General features: G+C 27.0%; 3 long non-coding RNA genes across 17 annotated transcripts; 2 read left to right on the top strand and 1 right to left on the bottom strand.

Annotated features, from left to right (window-relative positions):
- Positions 1-3109, bottom strand: LOC119662606. 8 transcript variants are annotated; one of them, XR_005250827.1, is made up of 8 exons: positions 2916-3109; positions 2104-2164; positions 1855-1945; positions 1142-1211; positions 845-1052; positions 242-325; positions 139-170; positions 1-20 (listed from the first exon to the last, which is right to left on the bottom strand). It is a non-coding gene; the product is annotated as an uncharacterized LOC119662606 (long non-coding RNA). The 8 variants fall into 8 exon arrangements; XR_005250826.1 differs by lacking the exon at positions 1-20 and adding an exon at positions 22-63; XR_005250822.1 differs by lacking the exon at positions 1-20 and adding an exon at positions 2523-2691.
- A 1492-nt stretch (positions 3110-4601) lies between these two features.
- On the top strand, positions 4602-7884 carry LOC119662130. 8 transcript variants are annotated; one of them, XR_005250707.1, is made up of 8 exons: positions 4602-4795; positions 5547-5607; positions 5766-5856; positions 6500-6569; positions 6659-6866; positions 7386-7469; positions 7541-7572; positions 7648-7884. It is a non-coding gene; the product is annotated as an uncharacterized LOC119662130 (long non-coding RNA). The 8 variants fall into 8 exon arrangements; XR_005250706.1 differs by having other exon boundaries at positions 7691-7884; XR_005250702.1 differs by lacking the exon at positions 7648-7884 and adding an exon at positions 5020-5188 and having other exon boundaries at positions 5666-5856.
- An 861-nt stretch (positions 7885-8745) lies between these two features.
- On the top strand, positions 8746-10300 carry LOC119662131. Its single transcript, XR_005250708.1, has 3 exons — positions 8746-8830; positions 8895-9110; positions 10146-10300. It is a non-coding gene; the product is annotated as an uncharacterized LOC119662131 (long non-coding RNA).
- The last annotated feature ends 202 nt before the right edge of the window (positions 10301-10502 follow it).

The raw sequence follows: 10502 nt of genomic DNA on the forward strand, positions 1-10502 counted from the left end.
TACAATCGTTTTTAAGTTTTCTATAAATTTAAACTTGAAATAAACACAACCGCTTTTAAAACACTGTACAGGCATATAAAAGTTTGATATTTTCTAACATAAAACACCGAAACTGTATACCATATATACGATATTTACCTTCATATTTCGAAATAATTGTCTCAAATTGCCTTATGAAAGGAAAAAAGAAACAGATAATATGGAATTTTTAATGGAACAGAATATTAATTTTTATACTTACAATAAAAATCATTTACATTCTCACACATACAATAGTATATCCGTAAATATCGAATGTACACTAATGTGTCGGTCCATGAATAGTCTATTGGGTGTACAGAAATATGATAGTTTTAATACAAATTTTATTGGTTGGTACTTAAAATAAATGATATGAATTTGCAATGCTTTTACTAAAAAAATGTCTCCTAGTAACAATAACTGAGTCATATTTCTAAACTTAATTTTAAAAGACATACTGAACAATTTTGGAGGAATGAGCTTATATATCAGCTGTTTCCGTGTCTATTCATCTTTAAATAAGTAAGGAAACCTTTTTTTTCAAAGAAATATAACATTATTAAAAAAGAATATTGCAGGTAGATTTGCATAATATTCCAAAAAGCAGTATATATGAGAATGAAAATAAAGTAGAGACTGGAAATAATAATAAAATGACTCTGATCTATTTAAATAATATTTGATCTGTATTGAAATATATCAAAAATTACTTAAAATAGATAAAAGACATTTTCACCGTACTCGTGAAAGTTATAACCTCGCTATGCTAAAAATTCATTAATAAATAGAAAATAGAAAAAAATTTGTGATTTATTGGCAGTACCTTTCGCGTTTTGTCTTCAAGTGCGGTTCAGATTTTTGCTGTCTTACTTCTTATTCAACTTGTTAAAGCAAATATCCTTGCCATTGAAGAAGGTTGTTAGCAACGAAGATGTTGTAACTGCATACACCAATTTGTATGCAAATATCGCGTTTAACTCATTATTAACTGGAAGTTCTTCAAGACGATGGATTCCATGATCTGATAAGTACTAATTATAAATTGTGATTTAGACAACATATAATTTTTTCTTCGTTTATATTTTGAGATATTTATATTAAATATTTGGAAATTAAGTACCTTATGTGGGGTCTGTGCGAAATGGGATGCAGTTCGAAATCATTATGAATAGACCTTGCAAATATTTAATCTATGCAACAATTAAAAAACAGGTAAATTTATATAACGAAAAATTATACTGCAAACTGAAGTATAGACAGTAAATTTATGGACTCAGCATTAGCTCAATTCAATAAAGTTAACTGACTGCAACCCTGATATTTTCAAACGTCACAAAACAATTACAAAAACTACATATAAACTGAAAACAGTTTAAATATGGTCTCCTTATAAATCAGAAAATGATCGTATTGCACACAATACTGTGATGAAGTTTACTTTATTGATTCAATAGTTACACAAAAAACTACAAGACTTTCCACAAGTCCTAAAAAACTTCAACTTATATCATCTCCTCAACATTGTAAAATATAGAGTACTATCATTACTGTCAGCCATACCAAAAATTTGCTACGCGGTTAACAATTCAATGTTAAATTTTGATAGTGAGACGAATTGGCTGCCAGAGATCACGATCACAAACTTATTTCCAGCAGATATAAACAGAAAAATATTCGTACTATCTAAATTGCTATTATTCATTACCCTAGCAATGTTTGTTTAAATATATTCATTTTTATATACTCGTATTGCAGGTGATGGTTTCTTTTTTGAAAATATATGTAAGGTAAATTACTTTCGAAACTAAATTAAGTGGGTTATAAGGGACTTACCTGATATCTTTATATCTTTAGCACCCTTTTTATAGGATTTCTAAAACGTACTAACATTCTGGACAGATCAGTTGCAGTCAAGACATTATTTCTATTTGTTATCAAAAGATAAGATGTTGATATTTTCTTCTCAAAGTGTATAAACATTTGTTTTATGATTAGCTTTTATTTATTTTGTTATATAATAGAAGCTTAAATATTTATAATAATATGTTATATGTATATGTGAAAAAATTGAAAGGATCTTACTCATTTCGATAGTTTTGGAATTGTACTTCAAATTGATTTATTATAGATTTTATTATCGATTCTATTAAAATAAGAAAAAATGTTTTTATATTAAATAAAAAATGAGTTTAAAAAAATAAAATAAAATAAAATATTACTTCCATGTACATAAATCATAATAAAAAACTTTTATTTATTAAATATACTATGTTCTTACAAATAATAAAATAATAAGATTTAATTTCAACTGTTTTTGCATTTTTAGAATTTTTGTAAATCGAAACGCAATTATTTGTTTCAATAACACTGACTAATGCCTATATAGGTGATATCGGATAAAAACTTTAGCAATAGATTTATACTTCAATTTTAATTATTAATTCAACTATAACAGACAGAATGGATATATATATTGTAGATGTAAATAAATAAACTTGTACCCAATATTAGTGTGTAGGGGACGGTGATGATTATTCAAAAATTGAGCACCCCACGTAATTGAAAGGCTACATTCCAATTAACCAGGCTACAGTTAAACTGACTCCAGTAATTTAACTGCATACGGACCATTTAACTTGAATTCTCTCAAATATTAGTCATTGGTAGAATCTAATAATAGTAGGAGAAATCCAAAAATTAATTTATTTAAGAATTTCAAACTGTTTTTCCATTAATAATAAACGTAGCATTCAACATGACACTATATAGATACAATATAGATAGATAGAAAAATACTAATATTATTTTATTCCGTGTTCAGAAGACCATAAAAATAGAAATTCATTTGATTTGTTAATTAATATATATATAAAATAAAACAAATGTTTACTTACCTCCCCTACTATTTGGTTTGCTTGTAACTCCTGTACATTACGAATTACATACATTAATAAAAAGTAAATTTGTGCATTTTAAACTTGGCAAATTCACTTTTGTGGTCCTTGTTTTCATTTTTAAAATTTTGAAGCCATGAAGTTTTATTATTTGAATTTTGTGCCAAATTATACGAATTGCTACGACATTTCATACTAAATTATTTTTAATTAAATTTAATTTGAGTCATCATTTTTCCAACATTTCATGACCATCTTTGATGAGAAATAAAGCTTTAACTGGTAAAGTAATATAATATGGCGTTTACATTGGCCGAAAATGGCTCATTTTGGTCAAAAATCGAAAATGAGTAACGAATGGCTCATTCTTGCATATAAAATTTCAAGCGCAAAATGAGCAATTTTTTCACATTCTGTATGAAAGCCGTTCAAATGCATTCCACATATGTTCCAAATGCAAAGGAATCCATTGAACATACCCTAAATGAAAGCTCTTCATGGCATTTTGACAGCTTGAAAAAGCTGTTTTTAACATATTTACAAAAAAAGGTAAACAAATGTTTGGTGGTTGCATTTTCTTGAAAACGATGCACTGCTTTTTAGAACTTTTACTTCCCAAAAAGTAATTAATCCAAGTTAAAAATATGTTTTAAGTTTCTAATGTAAGGTTTGAAGGCATATTTAACCTTCATGCAAAATTTTTTTGGCACAGGCCAAAAATCAAATCAACACGCAAGTTGAAAAATCAGCTGTTGAAATGAGAACAAATGAAATACAACGAATGTAACCACTTTCAAATGGCTCATTCAAAATGAGCCATTTTTGGCCAATGTAAACGCCATATAACTTAATGCTATTTGTCCTAGAAAATATCTGAACAAGTAATGATTTTCTCTTAATTTGCTTACGTGATATATATAACGTAATACATAATACAATAAGTCTCCGGTTCAAGTACGAAAACAATTTTTTTTTAGATATTCGGCTTTTTTTAGCAATGTACCTTCATTTGAAGGTTATACATTTTTTTCAACGCTCTTTCAACTTTCTCATGTCTTATTCTAGAACAGATTATGAACAGATTTTCCCACGAATAGACTGGATAAAACACCATAAATACTATAATATAAATAGAGTTTTTCATGAATTACAATTAGATTAGTTTAGGTTGGAATAGCGATAGTGTACAGGAAAGCCCACTTAAGCTCGAGTTATAGCACGTTGTGATACCACGCAGTGGCGTTGTTTATACTCCGACCAGAAGGACCGCAGTGGTCAGCGCACAGTCAACGCTAAAAGACACTACTCTCTCTATGAAGTGAAAATGAATCATCCTGACAAATCTATTAACTTGGCGAAGTCCTTAATTTTGCAGAATCAAGTCTCTATTTGACTTGCCAGAACCGATACCCTATTGGTGAGCAGGTTTTGCTTTAGTTAAAGCAGCTGACTGTTGCGTTTCTTGACTTGGTTTGACGAAGTAGACCTGGAATCTCAGAGTTGCTAATTATTTTCGTGTTGCTTAAACCGCTACAAAAATTTCAGTTAATTTCTTTCAATTTATAAGGATCAATTAAATTTCTAAAGATTTTATGAAAAGAGTTCAGTTTTATTTCTCATCAAAGATGGTCATGAAATGTTGGAAAAATGATGACTCAAATTAAATTTAATTAAAAATAATTTAGTATGAAATGTCGTAGCAATTCGTATAATTTGGCACAAAATTCAAATAATAAAACTTCATGGCTTCAAAATTTTAAAAATGAAAACAAGGACCACAAAAGTGAATTTGCCAAGTTTAAAATGCACAAATTTACTTTTTATTAATGTATGTAATTCGTAATGTACAGGAGTTACAAGCAAACCAAATAGTAGGGGAGGTAAGTAAACATTTGTTTTATTTTATATATATATTAATTAACAAATCAAATGAATTTCTATTTTTATGGTCTTCTGAACACGGAATAAAATAATATTAGTATTTTTCTATCTATCTATATTGTATCTATATAGTGTCATGTTGAATGCTACGTTTATTATTAATGGAAAAACAGTTTGAAATTCTTAAATAAATTAATTTTTGGATTTCTCCTACTATTATTAGATTCTACCAATGACTAATATTTGAGAGAATTCAAGTTAAATGGTCCGTATGCAGTTAAATTACTGGAGTCAGTTTAACTGTAGCCTGGTTAATTGGAATGTAGCCTTTCAATTACGTGGGGTGCTCAATTTTTGAATAATCATCACCGTCCCCTACACACTAATATTGGGTACAAGTTTATTTATTTACATCTACAATATATATATCCATTCTGTCTGTTATAGTTGAATTAATAATTAAAATTGAAGTATAAATCTATTGCTAAAGTTTTTATCCGATATCACCTATATAGGCATTAGTCAGTGTTATTGAAACAAATAATTGCGTTTCGATTTACAAAAATTCTAAAAATGCAAAAACAGTTGAAATTAAATCTTATTATTTTATTATTTGTAAGAACATAGTATATTTAATAAATAAAAGTTTTTTATTATGATTTATGTACATGGAAGTAATATTTTATTTTATTTTATTTTTTTAAACTCATTTTTTATTTAATATAAAAACATTTTTTCTTATTTTAATAGAATCGATAATAAAATCTATAATAAATCAATTTGAAGTACAATTCCAAAACTATCGAAATGAGTAAGATCCTTTCAATTTTTTCACATATACATATAACATATTATTATAAATATTTAAGCTTCTATTATATAACAAAATAAATAAAAGCTAATCATAAAACAAATGTTTATACACTTTGAGAAGAAAATATCAACATCTTATCTTTTGATAACAAATAGAAATAATGTCTTGACTGCAACTGATCTGTCCAGAATGTTAGTACGTTTTAGAAATCCTATAAAAAGGGTGCTAAAGATATAAAGATATCAGGTAAGTCCCTTATAACCCACTTAATTTAGTTTCGAAAGTAATTTACCTTACATATATTTTCAAAAAAGAAACCATCACCTGCAATACGAGTATATAAAAATGAATATATTTAAACAAACATTGCTAGGGTAATGAATAATAGCAATTTAGATAGTACGAATATTTTTCTGTTTATATCTGCTGGAAATAAGTTTGTGATCGTGATCTCTGGCAGCCAATTCGTCTCACTATCAAAATTTAACATTGAATTGTTAACCGCGTAGCAAATTTTTGGTATGGCTGACAGTAATGATAGTACTCTATATTTTACAATGTTGAGGAGATGATATAAGTTGAAGTTTTTTAGGACTTGTGGAAAGTCTTGTAGTTTTTTGTGTAACTATTGAATCAATAAAGTAAACTTCATCACAGTATTGTGTGCAATACGATCATTTTCTGATTTATAAGGAGACCATATTTAAACTGTTTTCAGTTTATATGTAGTTTTTGTAATTGTTTTGTGACGTTTGAAAATATCAGGGTTGCAGTCAGTTAACTTTATTGAATTGAGCTAATGCTGAGTCCATAAATTTACTGTCTATACTTCAGTTTGCAGTATAATTTTTCGTTATATAAATTTACCTGTTTTTTAATTGTTGCATAGATTAAATATTTGCAAGGTCTATTCATAATGATTTCGAACTGCATCCCATTTCGCACAGACCCCACATAAGGTACTTAATTTCCAAATATTTAATATAAATATCTCAAAATATAAACGAAGAAAAAATTATATGTTGTCTAAATCACAATTTATAATTAGTACTTATCAGATCATGGAATCCATCGTCTTGAAGAACTTCCAGTTAATAATGAGTTAAACGCGATATTTGCATACAAATTGGTGTATGCAGTTACAACATCTTCGTTGCTAACAACCTTCTTCAATGGCAAGGATATTTGCTTTAACAAGTTGAATAAGAAGTAAGACAGCAAAAATCTGAACCGCACTTGAAGACAAAACGCGAAAGGTACTGCCAATAAATCACAAATTTTTTTCTATTTTCTATTTATTAATGAATTTTTAGCATAGCGAGGTTATAACTTTCACGAGTACGGTGAAAATGTCTTTTATCTATTTTAAGTAATTTTTGATATATTTCAATACAGATCAAATATTATTTAAATAGATCAGAGTCATTTTATTATTATTTCCAGTCTCTACTTTATTTTCATTCTCATATATACTGCTTTTTGGAATATTATGCAAATCTACCTGCAATATTCTTTTTTAATAATGTTATATTTCTTTGAAAAAAAAGGTTTCCTTACTTATTTAAAGATGAATAGACACGGAAACAGCTGATACATAAGCTCATTCCTCCAAAATTGTTCAGTATGTCTTTTAAAATTAAGTTTAGAAATATGACTCAGTTATTGTTACTAGGAGACATTTTTTTAGTAAAAGCATTGCAAATTCATATCATTTATTTTAAGTACCAACCAATAAAATTTGTATTAAAACTATCATATTTCTGTACACCCAATAGACTATTCATGGACCGACACATTAGTGTACATTCGATATTTACGGATATACTATTGTATGTGTGAGAATGTAAATGATTTTTATTGTAAGTATAAAAATTAATATTCTGTTCCATTAAAAATTCCATATTATCTGTTTCTTTTTTCCTTTCATAAGGCAATTTGAGACAATTATTTCGAAATATGAAGGTAAATATCGTATATATGGTATACAGTTTCGGTGTTTTATGTTAGAAAATATCAAACTTTTATATGCCTGTACAGTGTTTTAAAAGCGGTTGTGTTTATTTCAAGTTTAAATTTATAGAAAACTTAAAAACGATTGTACCGGATTTCGGAAGGAACATATAAGATATATATAACTTATGAAGAATTAGAAAGTGTTTAACACTCTTATCTTGAAAAGCCTGGAAAGTATTGACCTTAATTTACTTGTGATGAATTATCTTTTATATAAAAGAATAAAAAAAAGTGTAATAAAAGTTAAATTTTATTACAATATATTTTAAATATATTTTAAATATATTGTAATAAGCCTAAAATAAATTAATTTTTAATATAATTTAGGCTTATTACAAAAACAAAACAAATCAAACATTGTTTCAATTTTGATGATAAGGACGTATACGTAATAACCTATCGAATAATCAATTAGGTATATACCATATTGCATTTATTATGTTTATAACAGAAAATTATATTTAAATACTTTAAAACAAAAATATGCAATCAGTATTTATGATGCTTTATGAAATAATAATAATTAAACAACTAGTTTTAAAAGTTACTTCTGATAGAAATAAATAAAAATATTTATTTTATGTTATTGATATATTTCAAGAAAATTAAAAATTCAATAGTCGTCTCGGATATTTAAAGAAGTATCTTGGATTTCTGTGCTTTATTTCATTTGAAAGCTTTAAATGGTCTTATTATTTATTTATTTTATTTCAAAGCTCAAAATCATCTTTAATTTAAAACAAGCTATAAAATATTCAAAAGTAACGTATGCAACCCACTTATTCATTCTGCAAAACGCAGGCGGCACCTCAAACATGCTTGACTACTCAGATTTTGGGTGCATAACCTGTACGTTTACCTTCGATAAGAATAAGTTGCGTTCGCGGATGTTTCAGAACATTCGGTATAAATTTCTTATTCTTAATACCTTCTATTTTCCACAAAAATTTAAAATGAGAACAAAAAATATTGTGAAAACATAATAATATTAATTGATAGATTAAGTTTAGTTTAAAAAAATAAAGATTCCTAAACTTATTACATCCAAATATAATATACTAATAACAAATATTGCTTTGGCCTCTACAAATCACTCTCTATATGTCAGATTGTTTTGTTTCTAGATATTGTGGGAGCTTATTATCAAACAGTCTGACTGCGTTAAGAGTAAGACAGTGGCGGAATCTAATGCCCAATCCATACCACAGTAAATATTATTATTTGTAAGATTATTTGAATTTGTAAGATTTTAATATATAAACTTATAATAGCAACATATAGATGTCATCATATTAACATACAGCTTGAAGAGAGTTTATCAACGATTATCAGTCTACAAAGTGTCCTACTAGTTTTTAGTGGTAATACTGGAGTATAGACTTAGCCACGCTCATAAGTTTTCTTATCTATATTAATGCAATGAAATCAACGCTTATTTAAATGAATATTAAATTAAATATTCATAAAGTATGTCAAGTCTTAAGGTGGTAAGTCATATTTCGCTTTTGAAATCTGTATGTACTTAGTTTTGATTATAGCAAGATGATGATTCGCGATTTTTATTAGTAATGTGGCATATTTGTATTAAATATGTAGTAGCGTTCTAGTTTTATATATAACTAGTTTTACTATAATCGTTATATTATGATGACGTTATTTCCGATTCGTAAACGATTTTAAACGCAAACTTCGCTAGAAGACTTTAGTTTATATTTTGAATTAAAATTACAGATGATAACTCGTTAAATTGAATTAAATTTTCTTTAGTTAGGTTCAGTTTCAATACTTTGTTATATGAAGCCGTGTAATCGAAACCGATTTTTTTGATTCTGCTATTTATAACTGCTTTGTTTGTAATTTGTTTCTAACGAATAAAGAATAAGCAGTTTTTTATATAATTTTTTCTTTAATAAAAAAGTACTACGAATCAGTTTTCGATAATGGATACTGATGAGTTATCAGCCTCTTAAATAATAAAGAGTAAAGTAAATAATCATTGAATTGCAGCCAATAGGCGCACTCAGCGCTACATTTCATATTTCGTTTTTAGGAATTTCGATGAATTATGCAAAATTTCGATTTAACGAAGCTAAGGGAAATTTATAAGTTGCATCTATTTACATTTTACAACAATATATGATTAGCACTGCGAATAATTTAAATTTATGTATTTATGGCTTGAGTTATAGCCTCACTATTCTCATATGCAATATATACTTTGTATGAAAAAGTTGTAGTCATTCTAATTTCAAGGCATTTTGCTCAAAAGCAGATACGATTTTTAAATTTAATTTATATCAGTAAAGTAAATTTTTTTTCATTTTTTATTAATTAATTTTATTTCGTGTGACTTTTTAATATTTGTGAAACTTGTGACTTCTGCAAGTACTGTGGTCTTCGAAAGACAGACTGTGTTGGTTTTTCAATAGATTCGCGAAAAGTGAAATCGTGTAGATATTACGATGCCACTGGCGTGAGAAATGATATCTGCTTATTTGATTTAATTTTTTTTTATAAATTAGATTGAAATGAAAAGTGAAATAGAGACGTAAAGTGATGCTTAAGTACCTACAGAAGCGATAGTAATGACCTAAGATTATTGCGACTATTTCATGCTGTTGGCTATTGATGAAATGCTTTATGTTAATATGATCCCATATTTTATGATAATAAATTAAATAAAACCACTTTGAAAAACTGTGAACAAAAGTTGGTTTTTAAAATAATATATTTATATTCTTTTCTTTTTAATAATTTTTTCCATTATTGATAGTCATTAATAGATTAAAGGGGAAATGATGTTAGGAACGCTGGTCTTAAAGATTGTTCCAAACTTCCAGTGATCTCAGATCATTCCTTTTAAAAACGATTAGCAACAT

This window comes from Teleopsis dalmanni, chromosome X (genome assembly GCF_002237135.1).
Source record: "Teleopsis dalmanni isolate 2A chromosome X, ASM223713v2, whole genome shotgun sequence".
In the NCBI taxonomy this organism is placed as follows: domain Eukaryota; kingdom Metazoa; phylum Arthropoda; class Insecta; order Diptera; family Diopsidae; genus Teleopsis; species Teleopsis dalmanni.